General features: G+C 42.4%; 1 long non-coding RNA gene and 1 pseudogene across 1 annotated transcript in view; one reads left to right on the top strand and one right to left on the bottom strand.

Moving 5' to 3' along the window:
• LOC116085027 overlaps positions 1-23,164 on the bottom strand; it is a 69,644-nt gene that overhangs the window by 15,568 nt on the left and 30,912 nt on the right. Inside the window, exons 4-5 of the long non-coding RNA XR_004116367.1 lie at positions 1,715-1,790; positions 1,143-1,233 (exon numbers count right to left, since the gene is read on the bottom strand). This is a non-coding gene — a long non-coding RNA (uncharacterized LOC116085027). The remainder of the gene's footprint in view (positions 1-1,142; positions 1,234-1,714; positions 1,791-23,164) is intronic.
• Positions 17,254-17,376, top strand: LOC116085574 (annotated as a pseudogene).

Genomic DNA, 23,164 nt, shown 5'->3' with positions numbered 1-23,164 from the left:
TCAGCTTCATCACTCTAAGTACTGGTTACAGCTTGGCCGGGAGCCAGTGATGTCATCCTTGGAAGCCACTGAGATTTGTAAGGTGATGTTAGAGTTGGCTCCCCCAAAATGCATATGGTGAAACTCTCATCCCCAAATGATTTTAGTGAGTGGGAAAGTGAAAGAGGGCACTAAATCACAAGGGCTCTGCTCACATAAATGGGGTCAATAGTCTCATGATCTAAGCCTGGGGGAATGCATTCATTTCCATCTACCACAGAAGGACATGAAAACAGACATCCTTGAACAAGAAGTCAGGACTTTGTCAGCCTTCAAGTCTGCTGTTGTCTTCTTCTTATCCATGCTACCCTGTAGCTCTTCAGGGTGACATATTTCTGTCATTCGTAGTCTGTCTGTTATTTTTTTGTACTAGAATAGCTTTCTGTTAGAAGTCAATCACCACTTATAGCATCCTTTCCTTGCTATGTTGTAGTCCTCTCACCTGTTTGCTCTGTCTCTGGTTCTGTGGCTATTCAGCCCTATCAGCTTGGTCTCTTTCTAGTTCCTTGTCCATGTCTCTCTCCCCTAACTCCACTGTCTGTCACCATCCGGACTCATCCTGGTGTCCTGACACCTTCATGGGAACTGAGAGAGCTTACTGATGTCTGTCTACCTTAGCGAGGCATTCACCATAATTGCTTCTGCTCTTCTAACTTTCTCATGTGTCTTATCATTCTGTCTTTATATCTCGATGTCTTCCCATCTTCAGCTTGGCAGTGTTCTGAATGGTTTGGAGGCACCGAGCAGATATCTCATTATGTCCATGTGATCGGTGTGATGTCTTTCTAGTTGTATCTGCTATGGTTCTTAGCCATAAGGGAGACTGTGGGTAGAGTTCTGAGAGGGTTCTAACCCAGAGCTTCTGAGGACTGAATGTAAGCCCAACTCTTTATCCCTGTGCTCATTAGAAAACACCATGCCTTAGGTTTTGAGTTGGGTGGTATAGAAAAATAACAAGTACCGTTGGAGTCTGAGATTCCCAAAGATCATCCTGAGTCTGTAAAACGTATACATCCTTGAGTAAATTAGTTACTCCTCTTGATGCTGTGCATAAATGCCATGACCAAGGCAAATTATTTAAGATAGGGTTTATTTGAACTTACGGTTTCAGAGGAATGGTATATAATGGCAGGAAGCATGGCAGCAGGCAGGCATGAGGCCCAGAGCAGGAAGCAGAGAGATCATATTCTCAACCTCAGGGAAGCAGAGAGAGCAAACTAAGGCAGGGTAAGAATATCCCCTCTCAGAGCCTGCCCCACCACACACTTTCCCAGCAACCATCACCATCTAACCCTCCCCAAATAGTACTACCAACTGGGGACTGAGTGTTCAGTTGCTGAAGTCCATGAGGGGATTTCCTCATTCAAATCACTGCACTGAACTCTTAAGTTCTTTGGCTTCCCCATACAACTGGATTCAAGTAGATGAAGATGTACACAAAGAGCAATTCCCATATAAAAACAGAGAGAAAGGCAACTAAACTGCAGGATTTTGTAGCCTTCCAATGCTCTGGGTCACTGTCTTCAAGACCATGACTGGGGTGAGCTTGGCAAAAGGTTTCTACTGCTTTCCCCTTCTCAGGTCTTCTGGGATGAGATGTAAAGGCCAGTGAGGGTGGGCTGCCTTCCAGGCTCCAACATATCATTTTCTAGGCCCCAGCTTTCCTCAAACTGACCTGTCTGGTCTTCAGGCTCAGCAGCTGCACTAAGGTAATCCCCTGAAGCCTTTCATGCCTTTCATGGATCCAGACCCTGAAAGACCAATGAGCAAGAGTTTCATTGTTTTGTGAAAGCAAGATTAAGTGATTATCTTAGACTTGTTTCCATCATGGACTTCAGGGATGCTAACTTTGTAACTGAATGAGGTGTTATTTTTCTACTAATAAACACAAATCATAACACAGGATAAAGATTAACCTGCCTACGTGTGAGCGAGCCTCCCCTTCTTATATAATTAGATCACCTCCAAGGGCTACAGTAGAAGGCAGGAGCAGCAGGGTTCACTCCACATGGCTCTGACCTCTGAACAAGCTCACTCTAGGCTTCTTTGAAGATGCAACAGCCGCCTCAGGGCCTGCAGGCCATGAATAATGCCCTCAGCGCTCCAGCACGAGTGGGATGGCAGGGGAGCCAGAGCAGCCCCAGGAAGGTGCTTCCTCAGCGAAGCTGACAGTGTTGTCTTCTCGGGTGGCTAGCCAGCTCAGCCAGCCCCATCAGAGTTTATTACCCTTCTTTGAATCCCTTCCAACCGTTCGATGTCCTTGAGGCTAAAATGCTGAAAGCTGCATGTAATATATCTAGCATTCCTCCTAAAACACCTTTAGGAATTTCTAATTCAGAGGAACTTAGGTAAGGTATCACCAAATGCAAAGAACTGTCATCATCATCATTATCATCAATCAATTTTAAGATTTTTCCATAATCATAAAATTGGATTTTCACTTTTGAGACTAATAGATTTAGTCCCTAAAATAAGTTATGAAAACAAATCAGCTTATTAGAGAGTATAATAAAAGTAGTAGTACTAACACATCTGCCAGATGTACATTATCAAAATAACCATCACCACCACCCTCATCATTACCACCATCACCATCATCAGCACCACCACCATTACCACCATCACCATCATCAGCACCACCGCCATCATCATTATCATCACCATTGTCATCATCATCATATCCTTTCTTTTTGACAAAGGCTCTCTTCTTTAGGATATGCATTGATTCTGTGGCATGTACTTGATGAGAGGTCACGTGAGGCTTCTCCTGTACCCCTCTTATCACACTCCTGACACCACGCTACTCACTGCTCACAGGCAGCCTGCAAACGCTTCAGGGTGGCGGAGGCTTAGCAATGCTGACTTTGTGTGAATGCAGTAAGTCCGTGTGATTTATGTTCCCACTGAGGGCACACTGTTCTAAAGCAGACACATGCTCTGGAATTCTGTGTCTCAACACCCTGCCACTTCTTGGAGGGTAGCTTCGGGTATTAGTGAGATAAGTTAAAGCCAAGGAATTCCAACTAGGATATTAAGTCCTTTCCTAGAGAGGCTCAAAGGTGGTCTCTTAGGTGACACCTTATGCCTACATTTCGTTTTTGAGACGTGTTAAGAAACGTGACAAAGGAATACCCAGACAAAAGGCACACACTGCTGATGAAATTCCCATAAATGTACATGCATGTACATGGATTCATACATGTCCACATACATGCACATTTTCACAGTCAGATTCACACCTGCCTTTATTCACACTGAGGACCAAATATCTGGGGGATTAGCATCTGGAAGCTTTCCTCTAGCCTTTGTGTTCATGCCCCTCACACCTTTGTCACAGCGATAGATGATTAACTTTCCAAAGATAGTAAACAAGGCGCCGACCATGCTATTGCTTGCCTCAAACACCCCCCCACCCCGTCTTCAGTCCCTCGTTCTGAATGTGGCTCACTAGCTCCATCTAAAAGCTCCAGTGGACTTTTCAAGGTCGCTTTCATGCACATACATATATACATACGTGCATATATACATGGATTCATATATACAGACAGACACAAAGACACACACACTGAATACTTGCCAAATGCCTCATGCATAAACATCTGCATGCAGCTGGACTATACTTCACCCTCACTCTTTGATGACAGCTTGCAGTGCCTTCTATTCAGTCATCTACTTATCTGTCCCCTCCCCCTCTGCCCTAAGACCATCAGCCTAACTAGGGAAAAAAAATGGTTTCTTCCTTCCTTCTTTCCTTTTCTCTCTTTTCTTCAGTTTGTTCTCATCCATCAAATAGAGCCTAGACAACAGGTAAATAGAACCTAGTGAATATGCAAACAGAATGAGTCTGTTCTTGATCTTGCCTTTAGGTACATGGTCACCCTATACGTTTATCTTCCCTGCAACCCCCACCCCGAAGTCTGAAGTTGAGGCTTGTGGGTGGAGGATTTGATTCCCTTGTTCCCTAAGCAGCATGCAACTATATATGGCTGAACCATTTGCATCCCACTTGGGTAGGGAGAAATGACCTAAGTGGGCAGTTACTCTTTGCCTGTGACTTTTGTTGCACTGTGTGGCTCATTTGATCAAGTCTAGACACATTATTTCACATGCTGTGGAGCCTCAGTTCCTGTAACACAGGCCCCTTTAAACATTAGTCTTTCTGGCAGAATTTGATAGGGGTCATATAAAATCTTTTTCTTCATCTGCTAATGGCAATTTACAGACACTTACTATGAGCAATGTGCACCGAAAAGACCAGCAAACTCCCCCCCTCCCCCAGTTATGATCCAGCCCTGCAACGTCAAAGCCCGGAACCCAGCCTGATATGCTCATCCGTGATATGTGAGCCTCATCTGCGGTTGGCTGCCTCATCAATTTTCATTTGGGAGTTGAAATAGACTCAGAGGCAGATATGGCATTAATTACGGGGAAATTGGTTGCAATATGCCTGAGGTAAAGCCCTTCTGATGGGAATCTGAGACGGAGAGGAAGCCAAATTATAAAAGGGTGATTTACTGGAAAAAGAAAATGTGTGCATTACCATCAGTGTTTAGCAAAGAAAAAGGGAGCCAGTAAACCAGAAAGACGGTGGGGTGACTGAAAGAGTAAAATACCCAGGATCTCAAAAAAGATTTATTGTTATGCTGGGTGCATTATATTTCCCCAGATGCACATGGCATTTTCCAAGAGTGTGCATCAATTAAAAGGCAAGTAAGCATTAATAATGGTTGGCAGGGTCCCTATTTCTTTTTAGATTGAAATATATTTCACTAAGGAGCATCTAGGGATCCCAAAGTTAAAATTCATTTGCCAGCTATTCTATGTGCTATTGTTACAATTTCCTTGTTACAATATCTCATTTTCCCCCAAGGATTTCAATTTTTTTCCCCTAGTTAATATCTTACTTTTTTTTGTTACCGAATCTTGATGAGGAAAATAGTGGATGCAAAGTCATAGCAGAAATGACAACCCTCAATTTAATATGAGAAAAGTAAGACAAAAGATGTTTAAGGTAGTTTACTTTCTCTAAAAAGGCCACACTTTTTCTTCATTGGGTTTCATTGGGTGTAAGAGAGCAAGCTATCCAGGGGGAGAAAAAAAGCCATGTGTATGGCAAATGTCAGTATTTGTGGCGTCCTGGGAGGATCCTGATTTCAAAACACCAACCTGAGCTATGTACTGAGTTTAAGGCCAGAGGGCAGAGAGAGGGGGAGGGAAAGGTTAAGAGGGTAGGGGACTGAGTTACTACCCCCTTCCCACCCTCACTGTACCGCTAAGGGTTGTCATAGGTTAACCTGTTTTCACTGGGAAGCTGAGCGGTTTCTGGAGACAGTGGGGGAATGGCTGGGAGGGGAGCCGGATCATCCTCACCCCATCCAGCCCCTCCCAGTTGCTTGGCAGCCTGGTAGCTTCAGTCTTGGCCTTTGTGCCTCTGCTTTCTCCTCAGTGTAAGAGCGTTAGCCATCTTCTTGAGAACTAAGCTTGATTTCTCCGTTAGAAGAAGGCGTGCTGGGACTACAAAAGCAGATTGGATGGACGCTTCTAGATCCTAGAGGAGGTTGGGACTAGCTGTCAGGATGGGGCTTGGGAGACGCCAGGTGTGCTTAGTTGACAGACTGACACCTGATGCTCTAGCGTTCTGCACTTGGTGGACGTGCAGGCAGTCAGGAGGGTGGAGGGTTGTACGGGTGCCTCTCTGTTTCCCTGTAGCCAAATACCGATTGGGCAAGTGGGGTTTGTGTTTTGTTTTGTTTCTCGAGGCAGGGTTTCTGTGTGTAGCTCTGGCTGTCCTGGAACCCACTCTGAAGGCTGGCCTCGAACTCAGAACTCAAAGATCTACCTGCCTCTGCCTTTTGAGTGCGAAGATTAAAGGTGTGCGACCTAGCCCTCAGAGACTTGAGGTGCCCAGGGAGGTGGGGGGGGATACTCAGGGGGCCCCCACATGCTCAGAGGAGAAGGGGAAGGGAAAAACTTGTGGGAGGGGATGACGGGAGGGGCAGTAAGCAGGATATAAAGTGAATAAGTAAAAAAAAAAATTAAAAATTAAAAAAACTTTATTTTGAGCAACAAAAAAGTAGGTATGCACCAACCCAAGAGAGAGAGAGAGGAGAGCTTAGCTATTGAGGTTGTCAACAATGCCACCGGGGTCTTTCTCCTCGACACCCTTTGTAGATGGCGTTTGTCACTGAGTTCTAAGATGTCTATATCTTGCTTGTGAGGTCTTATAAGCCTTTATTAACACACCAGGTTGTGAGAACGAAGACAGTCAAGGAGGAGGGGTGGTGTGTTAAAAACAAACAAACAAACAAACAAAGACTTGGACCATTTCTAGAACCTGTTGCTTCGTATTTCATTGGCCAGCACCCTGTCACATGCTCATGCCTCCGGTATATGCTGATGAATCTCTAGCCGGGAATATTGCCATACCAAGCTCAGTGGATGCATTAATTAGCTAGAAAGAAGAAAGGAGGGATTGAAGGAAAGTGGCCAACAGTGCCTGCCACACACATTTTCCCCAATATCTGTATTTGGATGTTTATCTGGGTGAGAAAATACACATCTAGCCGGGCGGTGGTGGCGCACGCCTTTAATCCCAGCACTTGGGAGGCAGAGGCAGGAGGATTTCTGAGTTCGAGATCAGCCTGGTCTACAGAGTGAGTTCCAGGACAGTCGAGGCTACACAGATAAAACTTGTCTCAAGAAAAAAAAAAGAAAGAAAGAAAGAAAAAAGAAAAGAAAAGAAAATACACACCTTGTTTAAAGTAAACCATATAAATACATATGAAGTCTTAATTTTAAAATATGGAAGGTCTCCTTGATCAAAGAGCTTACAAATATCTCTTAAGTTTTATTTCTAAACATAATTTAATTTGTATAATATTTTAAGAACGCAAACATTTTCATCTCAAGAAAACTACTGGTTTTTTTTTTAGGTCTTTCGTTTTTGATATGTAATATCAAAATAATTACACACATATGTGGTATGTCCTGTGAAAATTGTGTGTGTGTGTGTGTATACAAGTAAAGCGATGAGATGAGGACCATCAGTATATCCACATTCTTAAACACATAGCAATTCCTTGGTTGCAAACCTTCCAATACTTCATCATGATCATCACCACCACCATGTCATCATCTCCTCAGAAAGGTACCAAGTCCAAGATCTTCATACACCACTAAGACATGAAGATTGGAATTAGAAGAACAAATGCATGTTTGACTTATTCAAATAACTGACAGTGGGGAAATGAATAGCATGCTATGGGGGAACCCGAAGCTTTGGTAGGTGAGTCTGCTTTCTCTTGCTCCAGGAGGTGTTGGCTGCCATTTTTAAAATGTACCCAGGAAGCCAAGGGTAGGAGCAGAGCTGGGAAGACAAGCACTGGAGAGGATTGCATGAGGAGGGAGATCTATACACACACAAAAGGAGTGTGGTGCAGGAATAAGGATGGCTGTAAGTAAGCTGCATCTCTCAGGCACTAGATGCCAGGGTGGAGTTGTCTCACTCCCTTCAGTTGATTGGAAGGGCCCAGGATACCTAAAGCCACCCGTCTGTGCCAGAACCATACTTCAATCTTGTCCTGAGAAAAGTAACATTGTACTAGGCTCCAAGTCCTTTCTACATTCTTCTTGTAAATGAAGAATAGAACTCGATGAAAAAAAGAACCTGGCACCCAAAGCCACACCAATGTGAATGAAAGTCATGAGAGATGCTGTGGAACGAAAGCAGACAGTAGAGATGGCTCATTCAAGGTCTGTGAAGAATTGTGTTGGGATGTAATGTCAATAAATAAATAAATGAATGAATGAAAAAAACATGTTAACGGGAGACGATAAGACAGTTATCAGGTATTTTCCTAGTTAATTCCCCATGTTCAAGGAGTTGAAAGATGAAATTGAGAATTCATTAGAAAATTGAAGCTAGAAAAAAAAATCCCAAGTCTAAACAACAGTAAAAATCACAGTAAAGGAAGCCCACCCAATATACTCGTTCAACAGAAGATTAGACATGGCTTAAAGAGGGATTACTCCCCAGTCCGGGGAGATGGCTCAGCAGTTAAGAGCACATGTTGCTCATCAGAGGACTAGAGCTCAGTTCCCAGCCCCTCCATCCAGCAGCTCACAAACACTTGTAACTCAAGCTCCAGAGAATCTGACACTCCCCTCTGGCCTGGGCAGGCACAGGTACACACATGTCCACAGACATTCTCACAAATATGTGTGCACACATGCATGCACATACACATGCGTATGCACACACTCGAGCAGGCGTGCATGTGCACACACACATACAAACAAAATAAAGTAAAAAAAAAAAGTGAATTCGCACATATGTCAAAGATTTAAAAAGTATGCAGACAGCTGACTTTGAGTGGACAGAGAAGACAGTGACCAGAGGTCCCTGTCTCAGAATTATCATTGCTGTGATTAACACCATAACCAAAAGGAATTTGGAGAGGAAAGGGTTAATTCTCCTTACCCTTCACACACTACAGTCCATCCCTGAAGGAAGTCAGGGCAGGAACCCAAGCAGGGAAGGGACCTGGGAGCAGGAGCTGATGCAGAGGCCATGAGGATGCTGATTACTGGCTTGTTCCCCATGGCTTGCTCAGCCTGCTTTCTTACACAACTCTGGACTACAGGCCCACAGTACCATCCACAATGAGCTGGGCCCTCCCCACATCAGTCCTTAACAGCTTGCCCCCAGGCGGAACTGGTAGAAACATTTCCTCAGTTGAAGTTCCCTCTTCCAAAATAACTCTAGCTTGTTTCAAGTGGGCATAAAAATTAGCCTGAACAGCTACTCAAATCGTATCTTTAAATTCTTACAAAGTAAAAAACAAAACAAAACAAAACAAAAATAAAAAATTCCTATTAAATATGAAGAAACAAACTGCCATGAGTTAAACAACTATACTCCATATCATGGAATAGTCAAATAATCAAGTAAGGAATATATGTGTTTTTGTGTGGTGTGTGTGTGTGTGTGTGTGTGTGTGTGTGAGTGTGTGTGTGTTTAAAATATCTAAGGGAATAAAAGCTAAAGAAAGGCCAAGAGTGGTGCTTCATGCCCTTAACCCTGGCACTCAGGAAGCAGAAGCAGGTAGCTTAGGGGGGGACAGGAGTCTGAGGCCAGTCTGTACTACATAATGAGGTCCAGGCCAGCCACAACTATATGAGCACACACACACACACACACAAACCACATCCCTGCCTGTGCTCATGTTCCTTTGTGCCCTCTAATTTGAAGACCTAGTGGGAGTATAGGGCTAGATAGAGTCTTGATAGACAGAGGGATAGGGAAACATCCAGCTTCATCCTCTCCCTCCTGACCTGAGGCAGAGGCCCGTGGGCTTTTTCCTCCTATCAGCGGATCCTGGATCATTGCCCTCCCTCTCCCTAAAATGTTTTTTTTTTTCCTTGCTCATCCAGGCTGGTCTGATGTCAAGACCAATTATGAACAAGCTTCCTTGAAATTTTGAGCCTGTAAGTTCACCTTTTCATCTAAGGTGATCAACTCAAAATTAGCAACCTGCCCTATGCCACCAAAACCACTGAAAACATCCAGGTCCGTTCACTTTCTGCTCTGTGCTTGTCTACAAAGGAAGATCTTTCTCTTTGTTATTTATTTGTTTTCCTTCCAGCCTGGAAAGTGCAGAGCCAGCTAAGTAAGATGATATAAAGTAATCATGTAATAAGATGATAAAGTCGGCAGAAAATAAAGAAGTTGAGGTTACCCATCCCCTTCCGTCTTCAGAGTCCCTGCCCGGAGCACTGCTGGTTAGGGAATTGGGAATCTCAAACTTTAAGTTCAGAGTTTTTACTATTAAACTATTCACACCTTTAAATTGATGAACTGAGACCCATTTCTTGTGACTTGAAGTGTTGAAGGAAGAACTTTTTATAATCTAGAAGTTACTGGAAAATCTATTTGGCTTAAGAAGCACACTGGGTTAGTGTGAAAGGGCCACGGGAGAGAGCCAGGAGAAAGCATAAAGTTCCTTTATAGTGCACCGGGCTGAGTTCATCTCTCCCTCCGTGGCGGTTAGACCTGCCCAGAGCACTAAGAAGAATGATGGATAAAGCCATCTGAGCTGTTTAGAGAAGCGCAAAAATGAGGGGTAAAAATCTCGACTTTCTCATGATGACCTTCTAACAGAACCCCTGCCTTCATTACCATTTAAATGTAAACTCCTACCTGGAAGAGAATCTCCTAGTTCAGAAAGGTTTTGCCAGAAGTGCATCATCCCTCTCAAGAGAGGAGATACTCATCCAGGCTCCTGTACATCAGAAAGAAGTGGTCGGGCACCTGTCAGTCAAAATGCTGTCACCATAGCAACTGTAGAGCAAAGGCGGCTCTCCTGAAGTGAATCGCGTGGGAGCTAAAAGACTTCACTTTTCCTGTTGCTCTCAGCTAAATTTCCCGAGGAAGCTATGAGATCTACAAAACAGTGCCTCTATAATCTCTGCAGTTCTTAAGGAGGAGACGCTTACAATCCTTTAACCCACCTGGGGTTAACCAAATGTTTTAACCAGATTATGTCCCAAAGTTGTGTGGTAATGGTAGATGCACTCTGGGACTTTGGTCTTGACAGTATTAAACATTGTTTTCCAGGGGCTGGAGAAATGGCTCAGAAATTAAGAGCACTTGCTGCTCAGTCATGAGGACCAGAGTTCTATTCCCAGTACCCACGTCAGGCAGCTCACAAATGCCTATAATTCCAGCTGTGAAGGACCTGACATCCTGTTCTGGACTCTGCCAGCACTTACCCACACTACACACATACACTTCCAAAGATATATACACAATCACAAATGAAACAAAATAATATCTAAAAGAAGGGTTTTCTAAATCTTGTTCGTTAATTCCCTTTCGTATTCATTTTTCATCCCCCCCTCCATTTTCTCCCTCTCTGAGCATCAATTCATTTAAATCCCTCCATTTGCTTCCCTGTGTTCTAGTATAGCATAATATGTGGTTTATATAGCAGCATCCTAAGATCCAGAAATGATCTCATATTATAGAGTTTATTCTACTTTTGCTTTGTTACATTTTTTAAACTTCTCTTTCTAAAACCAGCTTCTGTGTTACCACCCAGTCTCCCATTCCTAATATCTCCACCACAATCTACACTGTGTATCTATCACCCTGTAATGACAAACAAACAGGTTTTCCCCACGTTTTCATCAAAGCTCTATGATGGAAATCTTCATCTATCACCATATTAGCCTGTGCGATGGGGTCTCCAGGGCATGTTCTTCAAGGGAAAATGCTCGGCTGGAAGTCACGTGTGTCCGGGCTGCATCTACAAGCTGAGTGGGGCGCAGCATATTGCCCTTCCGGGCAGGGACATCCATCACCCACCCACCAGCAATTCTCTGGCATTTCTCCTCTGCACAGCCCACAGCTTTCACGACTTTTGTTCCATGTGAAAAATAATAACTATCTCTTCCAAACTCTAGTTCTCTGATTACTCATAAATTTGAGCATCTTTTCATATATTTTCTAGAGCCTTGGTAAAGATCCAATTCCTTTGTCCATTTTCCTCTTGGGGTCTCTGGCTTTTCCCTTGTTTTTCAGATTTCTTTATAGAGTTCTAGATACTGGCCTTTTGGTGCTTTATATATTGTTTGATTTTTTTTCCTTCAGCTTCTCTTTTGTTTCCATCCATCACTGAACAGACACCTAAATTTTTAAGTAATCAAAGCCATTGTGCTTGCTTGATGTTTGATTTTGGTCTTTATTCCTTAATTTAAGAAAAAATCCTCTTGCTTTTGTATTATAAATATATTTTGTAATGCTACCTTGAATTAACTGATTTTTTTAAATGTTTAAGATGATAATTCATTTGGAGCACACTTTTGCATACGATATGCGCAGCAGTACAGTTTGTAAAGAGCCACTTCTTTCCTACAATAATTGGTGAATAGGAAGTAATAGGAAATGTCACATACATAATGGCACACATACTCAGGGATGTTCAAGAATGGGTATAATCAGAAATATGGAAGGTTGAGGGTCTATGTGCCTATAGGATATGCTGACAACACAGAGGTAGACGGTCATGAATTGGAAGCTAGCCTAGGCTATACTTTTAGGGGATAGAAAGATAGCTCATGAAGTAAGAGCACTTGCTTTTCTTGCAGAAGACCAGTATTTGGTATCTGGTACCAATATGGCAGCTCACAACCATCTATTCTCCAGTTCTAGGGGATTTAACGCCCTCTTCTGGCTACAGCAGACAGTACACACACATGATCCACTTAAAGGGGAAACATTCATACAATTAAAATAAAAAAATAAAGTCTTTCAAAAAAAAAAAAAAAGGAATATGTGGACTATCTAAGGCAGGACCAGCCAGGAGCTCACAGGCTGCAGAAGTGGCAGAGCAGCTGGGACAGTGTGCTTTCTGCCTCCATCTGTGCCCAGGAGATGAGGCTGTTCCGCAGCCCTCTGTGCATCGGTCTTGCCAGGAGAGAGCTGGTCTCCCAGGAGTGCTGACACCAGCTTACAGACCCACAGGAGGAACAAGCTCCAGCCAAAGACAGCAAGAACATCTAACACCAGAGATTACCAGATGGCGAAAGGCAAACACAAGAATCTTACCAAGACTACTTGGCATCATCAGAACCCTAGTACACCACAGCAAGTCCTGGATATGCCAACACACTGGAAAAGCAAGATTCGGATTTAAAATCAAATCTCATGATGTTGATAGAGGATTTTAAGAAGGACATAAATAACTCCCTTAAAGAAATACAGGAGGACACAGGTAAACAGGTAGAAGACCTTAAAGAGGAAACACAAAAATCCCTTAAAGAATTACAGGAAAACACAACCAAACAGGTGAAGAAATTGAACAAAACCATCCAGGATCTAAAAATGGAAATAGAAACAATAAAGAAATCACAAAGGGAGACAACTCTGGAGATAGAAAACCTAGGAAAGAAGCCAGAAGCCATAGATGCATCACCAACAGAATACAATAGATAGAAGAGAGAATCTCAGGTGCAGAACATACCATAGAAAACATTGACACAATAATCAAAGAAAATGCAAAATGCAAAAATATTCTAGCCCAAAACATCCAGGAAATCCAGGACACAATGAGAAGACCAAACCTAAGGATAATAGGTATAGAAGAAAGTGAAGATTTCAAACTTAAAGGGCCAGTAAACATCTTCAACAAAATTATAGAAGAAAACTTCCCTAATCTAAAAAAATAAAAGATGCCTATGAACATACAAGAAGCCTATAGAACTCCAAATAGCTTGGACCAGAAAAGAAATTCCTCCTGTCACATAATAATCAAAACACCAGATGCATGAAATAGAGAAAGAATATTAAAAGTAGTAAGAGAAAAAGGTCAAGTAATATATAAAGGCAGACCTATCAGAATTACACCAGAATTCTCACCAGAGACTATGAAAGCCAGAAGATCTTGGGCAGATGTCATATATACCCTAAGAGAACAAAAATGCCAGCCCAGGCTACTCTACCCAGCAAAACTCTCAATTGCCATAGACGGAGAAACTAAGGTTTTCCATAACAAAACCAAATTTACACAATATCTTTCAAGAAATCCAGCCCTTCAAAGGATAATAAATAGAAAACTGCAACACAAGGAGGGAAACTACATTCTAGATAAAGCAAGAAAATTATCTTTCAACAAAACTAGAAGAAGATAGCACAGAATTCCAACTCTAACAACAAAAATACAGGAAGCAACAATTACTTTTCCTTGATATCTCTTAATATCAATGGATTCAATTCCCCAATAAAAAGACATAGACTAACAGACTAGATACATAAACAGGACCCAACATTTTGCTGCATACAAAAAACTCACCCTCAGTGACAAAGACAGACACTACCTCAGAATAAAAGGCTGGAAAACAATTCTCCAAGCAAATAGTCCCAAGAAGGAAGCTGGAGTAGCCATTCTAATATCGAATAAAATCAACTTTCAATCTAAAGTTCAAAAAAGATAAGGAGGGACACTTCATACTCATCAAGGTAAAATCTACCAAGATGAACTCTCAATTCTGAACATCTGTCCTCCAAATGCAAAGGCATCTACATTTATAAATGAAACTTTACTAAAGCTCAAAGCACACATCGCACCTCACACAATAATAGTGGGAGACTCCAACACCCCATTCTCATCAATGGACAGATCATGGAAACAGAAACTGAACTGAGACACAGTGAAACTAACAGAAGTTGTGAAGCAGATGGATTTAACAGATATCTATAGGACATTTTTTCCTAAAACAAAAGGATATACCTTCTTCTCAGAACTTTATGGTACCATCTCCAAAACTGACCATATAATCAGTCACAAAAAAAAGCCTCAACAGATATAAGAAGATTGAAATAATCCCGTGCATCCTATCAGATCACCATGGACTAAGGCTGGCTCTCAACAACAACATAAACAATAGAAAGCCAACATACATGTGAAAGCTTAACAACACTCTACTCAATGATAACTTGGTCAAGGAAGAAAGAAAGAAAGAAATGGAAGACTTTCTAGAGGTTAATGAAAATGAAGCCACAACATACCCAATCTTATGGGACACAATGAAAGCAGGCTTAAGAGGAAAACTCATTGCTCTAAGTGTCTTGAAAAAGAAACTGGAGAGAGCATACACCAGCAATTTGACAGCACATCTGAAAGCTCTAGAACAAAAAGAAGCAAATTCACCCAAGAGGAGTCGATGGCAAGAAATAATCAAACTCAGGGCTGAAATCAACCAAGTGGAAGCAAAAAGAACTATACAAAGAATTAACCAAACCAGGAGCTGGTTCTTTGAGAAAATCAACAAGATAGATAAACCCTTAGCCAGACTAACTAGAGGGCACAGAGACAGTATCCTAATTAACAAAATCAGAAATGAAAAGGGAGACCTAACAATAGAAACTGAGGAAATCCAAAAATCATGAGATCCTATTACAAAAGCCTATACTCAACAAAACTGGAAAACCTGGATGAAATGGACAATTTTCCAGACATATACCAGGTACCAAAGTTAAATCAAGATCAGATCAATGATCGAAACATATCCCCTAAAGAAATAGAAATAGTCATTAGTAATCTCTCAACCAAAAAAAAAGCCCAGGCCTAGATAGGTTTAGTGGAAGGTCACCATGGACCCAGATGCTATACAGCAATAAATTGACAAATTTTATTAAACAAAGAAGTTACAAGTTTTGTCACCAGATATCTCAATGGTGTCTCTATACAACTATGGTATTAAACTAGGAAGGAGAATTACTCAGTAGGACCACACCGGGAAAGGTTTTCTATGTTCACCTCCGTCCTCAAAAGTATTTTTAGTTTCTCATCGCCAGCGACAAAACACAAATATCTTCACCGCAGAGTTAAGGAACCATTATAGTGTATTCTTAGGAAGTAGCTGGTGAATGAGTGAATAGATCTAGACCAAGCTTCCCTACTGAAAATTAGATTTCATAATCATGTGCCCCTACCTGTATTAATAGGGTCCTAGGACAGAGAACTGACTCTGAGCATTCCAACACAGAAGACTGGGACAACTTGGTGGTACAGAGGCACATGATATTGAACCAGGAATGAGAATTATTCAGTATCAGCACACTGGGAAAGATCATGAGGACTTCTGTCTTACAGCCTTTCAATACTAACAGCAGCATTAGGATTATATGGACCATAGAGAGGAAGAGGGAAAGTGGACAGCATGACACATGAATGGTCAAGTGGTGTTAGTTAAACCATTGCCTGGTTAATCATGGTCTCAGACCCAACCCTGCTGTGTCCTTCTGATGCCAAGAAAATGAGAAAAGGACTTTGGTTCCTCTCGTAAGAAAATGGCCCCTGCTTGAGCATCAGGCCAGTTCCTGAGATGCAGTGATTTGGTTGCGATGCTTGCACTGCAGTATAGTAAGAGTCACTAAGAGATTTTCACGATTCTTACATTAGTCCCTTCAGCCTTGGAGTAGGAAGAAATGAAGAGAGATTGGATAAAGTTGGAAATGTTCAACTTCATGATGAGCACACCTTAAATGACTGATATGTCTCAACCAAATTCTAAGGTTGCAAGGGAGATAGGCGTCTTATCAAAGTGGAGATGTGACACTTTCGCTTGTTTTCAGGGATTCATCCGGCATCTCAAACCCAAGAATAGGCTCAGTGATGCTAGCAAAAGCCTATTGGAAGTCGTTGTTATAGTCATACTACTTTACTCATGTCTGGGCATGTTGACACACAGTTATGAATTATGTGGCGAAAGGAAGAGGGTCAAAAGTTCAAGGTTAGCCTAGACACATTACAGTAAGATCCTGTCTCAAAATGAAACACAAAACAACAACAAAGCCTTACATTCTGCCCCATAGCACATAGCACAGGAACACATTATTGCCTGTCTCTCCCTGGTTCTATCCCTCACACATCTCCATGAAGCCTTTCTGACAATGTCTACACTAACACTCAATTTCAGGCCCATTTCCTACAGGAATTTTCCCCAAGCAAGACTGCTCCCAAATGACTTTGAAACTCTTTGCCTGAGCCATTCATTCACTACTTTGGAATGTGCTACTGGAAATTGTTATCTTTTGATTAATATGCTTTGTCTCTCCGAGTAGGATACCCATAATTTATCAGCTCCTGTGAAACTGGAACTACAGTTGTTAACTCTCATACAATAATTATTTAGAGTGCTGAGACAATGCATTTGGAAGCAAAAACAACATTTGTTCCCAGTAGGAACGAATGACACATTCCTATTTCTATCTCTACTGCTTGCTGAACAAGGGATCTGACAGGAAATCAGGAGGCAGAGGTCCTGGCTAGCATGATAATGAATCAGCAACATGTCGATCAACATCTCTCCCATCAACATGTCAGAGGTACACATTCATTTGTGGGGCTAGCTCCATCGAGCCCACCAACTACCACAAAAGTTCCCATAACTTATTTGTCTTTATTATTAATGATCCTGGCATGTTTAAATTGGGAAGTAGGGGGAAATGGATTCAGAGGTCTTCCTGGATCCTTTGCGCTACACTGAAAAGTTTCCTCCTGATGGACTCCTCTATGACCATCAACAATGGGAGAAGAGTCAAACAGAATGCTATCATCTCATTCCACAGTATAACCATGCACTCCATTCTACATTCAAAGGCCAAGGGGAATAGAAAGAATATGTAACTTAGGGCTCAAAACAACTAAGGGCAGCTTTGCACAGTGGCAGTATCATAGCCAATGAGGTTTATCCGAGGCGCGATTATTGCTAATTGAAAACAACTAAGGGAATCACCTATTCAAAAAAGGTAAGTGTGCCCCCTGTGTTGTCACTCATAGAAAACACCATACAAAGCCCAATTAGCCTTTGCATGGCAGATGAAGGCTCCCCACCCCTATTCCATGCCACAGCACCCTCGTTAAGATTCTATTTTCCATTTTCTTGTGGGCTGTGGGCTGTGTATATATGTATGCTAGCATGTGTGTGGGCACACATGTTTGTGTGGGCACACTGTATGGAGGGGTTCTCTGTGCATATGCATGTTTGTGCACAGTGCATGTGATTACATGTGTATATATGTACACATGCATGTGGTGGCCTGAGATTGATGGTGGAACTCATCTCTGATAGCTCTTCTACCTCATTCAGTGAAGCAAAGTCTCTCAATCAAAGCCAGACCTACCCAACACAGCTATTCTCACCAGACAGCTTGATTTGGGGAAAACCTCTTGTCTCTGCCATCTGAGGCTGGAATTACAGGTAGACCAGCATACTCACCGGCATTTACACTTGTTCTGGGGATAGAAATTCAGATCCTCAGGGCAAGTTCATAACCTCTAAGCCATCTCTCCAGGTCCCTGCTGACATTCTATTATGCTGTCTACTACCTTACTCATCTGTCTGTAGCAAATGGAATATAATTTTCTCGAGATAGGGACTTTTTATACCTGTGAATTCAGTTCTTCAAAGACTACCCAGTAAAGAGGAGGCTCATAGTATTTAAGCTGAATAAAAACCTCATGACTCCATTTTACAAGATGTAGGCTGGAATCTACACATATATAGTGACACAGAGAAATCTACAGATAGACAAGGACAGAGAGGAGGAAACACAGAGGCAGGACAGGAGGGAGGGATGCTTCTACAAGCCAAAGAACACCGTCGGTCACTAGACACGGGAAGAGGAGACATTGATTTCAGCCTTAGGACACTGACTCTGGACTTCCAGCCTCCAGGACTGTAGAAGAATACATTTTTGTTATTTGAAGCTATGCCATTTATGAAAATTTGCCATGGAAACCACAGGAAACTAACAAAGTAGGTAACGGGACAGAATATCATAAGCTTATTATGATTCAAAGCCAGGTGCTCTGGTTTTAAAACTTACATATGTCTCCCTTTTCAAACAGTGAAGGATATGCTGAACATGGCCTAGTTTCTGGCCATGAGCGTTTAGAAGCCTCATTAGCTTTGCACATCCCCCCTTAACATGAACACATGATCATGTGACAGTCCCAGCAGCACAAAAAAATATTGTATGTGCATTACGTCTTTCAGTGCTCTCAACTTGAGGAAATAGATGCAATTACTGTTCCCATTACATAGGAAAAGAATAAAGGTAGGGAGAGGTTAAATCATCCATTCAAGGCACAACAAACTTGAATTTGTGGCATATATAACATATTGTACAGGCTAATTTTGTTTAACTGTACTCACTCCTCCTCCCACTTAGCTGCTCAGCTTAGATTTTCTTCATGCATCTCGTAAAGTCTCTTGTTCAATACGAGCAAGGCATGAGTTACCCAGGGCCCTTGAAATATTAAAGCATATGGAAAAGATAATAGAGTGAAATTATTTACTCACGCTTGACAAGCTAAGTGGAGGGTCAAGTTGATACAAAGTTAAAGAAAAAAAAATAGAATTGTGCTCCTCCTATGCCTCTTAGTCCAGAAATTGATTTCAGAGCTGGGCAAAAGAAAAGGATTGCAGACTGGATTGGAGGACCATTGAGAGGCCTTTAAGCTTCACAATATAACACTCAGCCCTCAGGTAACAGCAATCTCATGTCACTCTGTGACTAATGGTAATCAAGAGTGAAGTTCTGTCTCACACACCTGACAAAGACAGTCACCTCCCTCCCTTTCAAATGACCTGTCACTCATGTAAGGAACCCAAATGACTGAAGAGGATGGCGGGGCCCTGACCATGGGAAAAATAGGACAAGGGTACAAAAAGAGCTCCTAGGAATGAGCATGAATTCTTTGGGCTTCCAGGGCTCTATCCCTACCCCGACCATCATGGAAACCAGCTATCAACATGTCAGACAAGGATTCACCCGATGTTCTATTGTACACTGGCTTACCTATGTCAGCAATATGATATGACAGATGACACTTGTTTGCAGTTAGTATCTTCCAGGTCCTCACAATACTCAGTGGCATTGCTATTTGGTGCGTAGTTATAGCAAGTACCTTCCCATGAGGGGTTTGGGGTCATCTTGCTGGTATTTCTGTCTCACCTCATTCTTTTCTCACAAATGATTCATTAGCAAGCCCATTGCAACCACAAGTCGTACGCATGAACTAGCCTCACTTCCATTTGTCCTCCCAGCCACATGGGGTCTTGTCCGTTTAACCCAGTGCCAGGCCCAGCAAAGGTTTAAGTGCTGGAAAGGGCAAAGCGCCAATTACCACACGTAAGGCTTGATCTGCAGGGTGAGGAGGAACTAGCAAGGTTGACCTTTTAGACTTATGCTAATGTGTAGGTCACCAGGATCCACTTAGCCAAAGACCTTTCTCTGAACCTCCTCACAAAAGGAACAGTATCTCTGACTATACACAAACATATCTTTCTAGGGAATCAGACTCTAGACATTTATATATTTATTTCTAAAATACTAATTTTGGTTTCACTTAATGAGGATATCTAGGGAACTTCATACATGGAGGAAATGGGAGATGCTAACATTATTGAGGAGCAAGCTCTAAGTGGCCTTTTGGTCAGAATAACAAAATATATTATTTTTGGAATTAGGGTTTTATGCTCAAATCATACACATTATGGCTTCATACTCAAATCAAGATGACTAAATTTGGGCTGCTGTCCCTTAAGAAGTGACTAGTGTTCTTTCTGATGCCCACTCTAAAGGAATTTGCCACACACTGCTGTGCCTCTCTGTGGATGTTTGTGGGGCATTAGATTGTTGCAGCTCACAGGTACAAAATGATCCATCTCTGCCTTCCAGGATGCTGTAGCCTCTGACACGAAGGAATCATTATTGTCTGAGTTCATCTTGGAGGAGACTTTGAGCAGACACCTCTGCCCGCAGCCGAGGCAGTCTTCATACCATCTCTCTGTTGTCCTCTCTGGGAGAATGTTGATGCTCTGTCCTTTGAAGTCCTCTCACCTAGATTAGAAGTCCCTTCTAGAGTCCCTAGGATGGATTTCTCTCTACATTAGCAGTATGCAACATTTGCTGAATCCCTGTGCTGTGGGAGATCATGAAATTTGTTCAATGTGTGTATGTGTGACTGACAGAAACATCTCAAGGGTCCTTAGCCATCACCCATGTTCTTCCCACAGCTGGAAATGCTGCAGAGGAAGTGTACACTTGACTTGAACTTCTGAGTGGCAACTCTTTTAAGTAAGTATACACAAAGCAGAAACGCTGCCCTCCTGGAAGCATTTGCAGAAGGTCGACCAAGTCAGAGCATGAGCAGCAGATGGGGCTTGAGAGCCAAGATGGAAAAACCCAGGGTATGTTCAAACTCTAAATCATTATTGACTGAGCTCCATCCTGTCTTAATGGCTTTTACTACCTCTTGGTTCCAATTCGAAGTGCATATTAAAGCAGGCAACATTGCGAAGACCAGAGGGGCTAGAATAGTAAACTACCCATAGCTTAGTAATCGTTATACATTAATTATTCAGGAGCCCGAGCTACTCTTTGCAAACATTAAAACCAGTGACAGCAAAGAAATATGCTTCCCCTTTGGAGGCTGGGAAGGAGAAGTGTTACTCAGGGTTGATGCTGCAATGATATTTAGCAAAGCATGACAGCTTTAGTAGATAAATAACGCAATGTAGTATCATGCAAACTGTTAGCAATGTATTGGAAGACTCCGGTATTCCCTGTAGGGCATTTACATTGGATTTGCTATGATTGCGATATCTGCACAGTGATGCATTGCGTGTTTTATTCTCTTTATTATATGTTTTCATTACTTTGTGTGTTAGAATGCAATAAAGAAAGCCGACGCAATAAAGGCTGATTGATAATAATAATTCTGCAAGGATGCAACTTCCTCTCGAAAGCAGATCTGGAGTTGGGGGAACCAGCGGCCTCAGATCATCTGTTCCTTTGTTAAGGTTTCCTTTCTGATAAAGAATGGTAATGGGTATAGGAACAGCTTTCCATGACAGCTGGCCTTTCATGGTAAATGAAGAGGAAGGTAGGAGAAAACAGGTTCCGCTTAGAATGCACAATCATGCATAGAGTTCACTTCTCTGTTTCCTTCCTCCCGTCCTTTTGTATTCTGTAGCTCAAATGTCAGATGCTGTGTTTCCAATGAAGAGCAAGCCTCTGCGTTTCTTTTGTTACATTTTTAAAAAGCAACAGGACCATTTGGGTTGGTGGTAGTTAGCTTTCTGTAACCATAATAAACGTATGACGCAATCAACTTACAAAGAGGCTGATTCCAGCTCATGGCTTCAAATGATGCTTCATGAAAGCAGACCCTTTGCTTTATGGCCTGTGAAGAAGCAGGTGAGATCTTGGTGCAGTTACATGACAGACCAAACCCACTCACCTATGGCCTTGGAGCTAAACAGAGAAAGAGAGAGGGCCTGGACTCTGTAGTTCTCTATAAGGTTTTCCCCCTAAAGATATAAAACCTCCTACTGGGCCCCACCCCTCCACTGGATATGTCTATTTGGGTATCTTCTTAGATGCTAATCAATATGGGAGGGGAGGACCCAGCCCATTGAGGACAGTACCATCCCTAGACAGGTGGGTTTGGGACTTATAAATAAAAAATGAAGGAAATAAAAGCCTAAAAGCGAGTCAGTAAGCAGCATTCTATGGCTTCTGCCTCAGTCCCTGCCTCCAGGTTCCTATCCCAACTTCTCTCGACGATGGACCTGTAAACCAAATAAAGCCTTTCTTCTCCAAGGTGAGTTTGGTCAGTGTTTTATCACAACAGAAGAGAAAAATAAGATACCACCATTTCCCAACAGCTCCATGATGGTGACCAAGCCTTTACCTCATGACCCTTTGCAGTAGTTCCCAACCTTCTTAACACTGCGACCCTTGAATACCCTCATGTTGTAGTGAGCCCTAAACATACAATTATTTCATTGCTACCTCATAACTATAATTTTCCTGCTGTTATGAATCATAATGTAAACATCTGATATGCAAGATAATGCCTGATATGCGATCCCTGTGGGGAGTGTGACCCACAAATTGAGAATCACTGCCTTAGACGTTTCTTCAGACCCAAACTATAACATATCCTTTCACGCTAACAAGCCTCTCCCAACTCCTAAGGTTTGTATAAAGCTTATCTAAGGGATTTTCATTAGTGACTCCTAATCTACTCAACAGAGAGAGAGACAGAGAGAAAGAGAGGGGAGGAGGGAGGGAGGGAGAGACAGACATACAGACAGAGAGAGGGGAGAGGGGGAAGGGAGGGAGAGAGAGACAGAGAGAGAGAGAGAGAGAAAGAGAGAGAGAGAGAGAGAGAGAGAGAGAGAGAGAGAGAGAGAATTTTCAATCTAAGGTAAAAATGAACTTCAGTCTTGATCATGTGTGATGAGCTGGTGACAGACATGGTCCCCAAGACTAAGACTTTTTCACAGTGGCTTTGTTTAGAGCCAATGGTTTCTCTGTGGGTATTCATGGATGTGATTGTGCTGGAGACAAATATTTCTCTGCAGTGTTGGAGAGAGGTGTTGTGTGCAGAACTGAATGAAATGAGAAACTTTGAGATGCCAGAGGAGGGAGCTTTGCTGAGATGGAGAAAAGGAAATCACAACATCAGGGCAACCCTCATTCCATCTCCACTCCTGTGTCACACAGGCAATGGCTGACAACCACAGGGCAACCCTCACTCCATCTCCA

The sequence above is a fragment of the Mastomys coucha genome, unplaced genomic scaffold (assembly GCF_008632895.1).
Source record: "Mastomys coucha isolate ucsf_1 unplaced genomic scaffold, UCSF_Mcou_1 pScaffold9, whole genome shotgun sequence".
NCBI lineage: Eukaryota > Metazoa > Chordata > Mammalia > Rodentia > Muridae > Mastomys > Mastomys coucha.
Note: the sequence above shows the minus strand (reverse complement) of the source record. Positions and strands in the feature narration are given on the sequence as shown.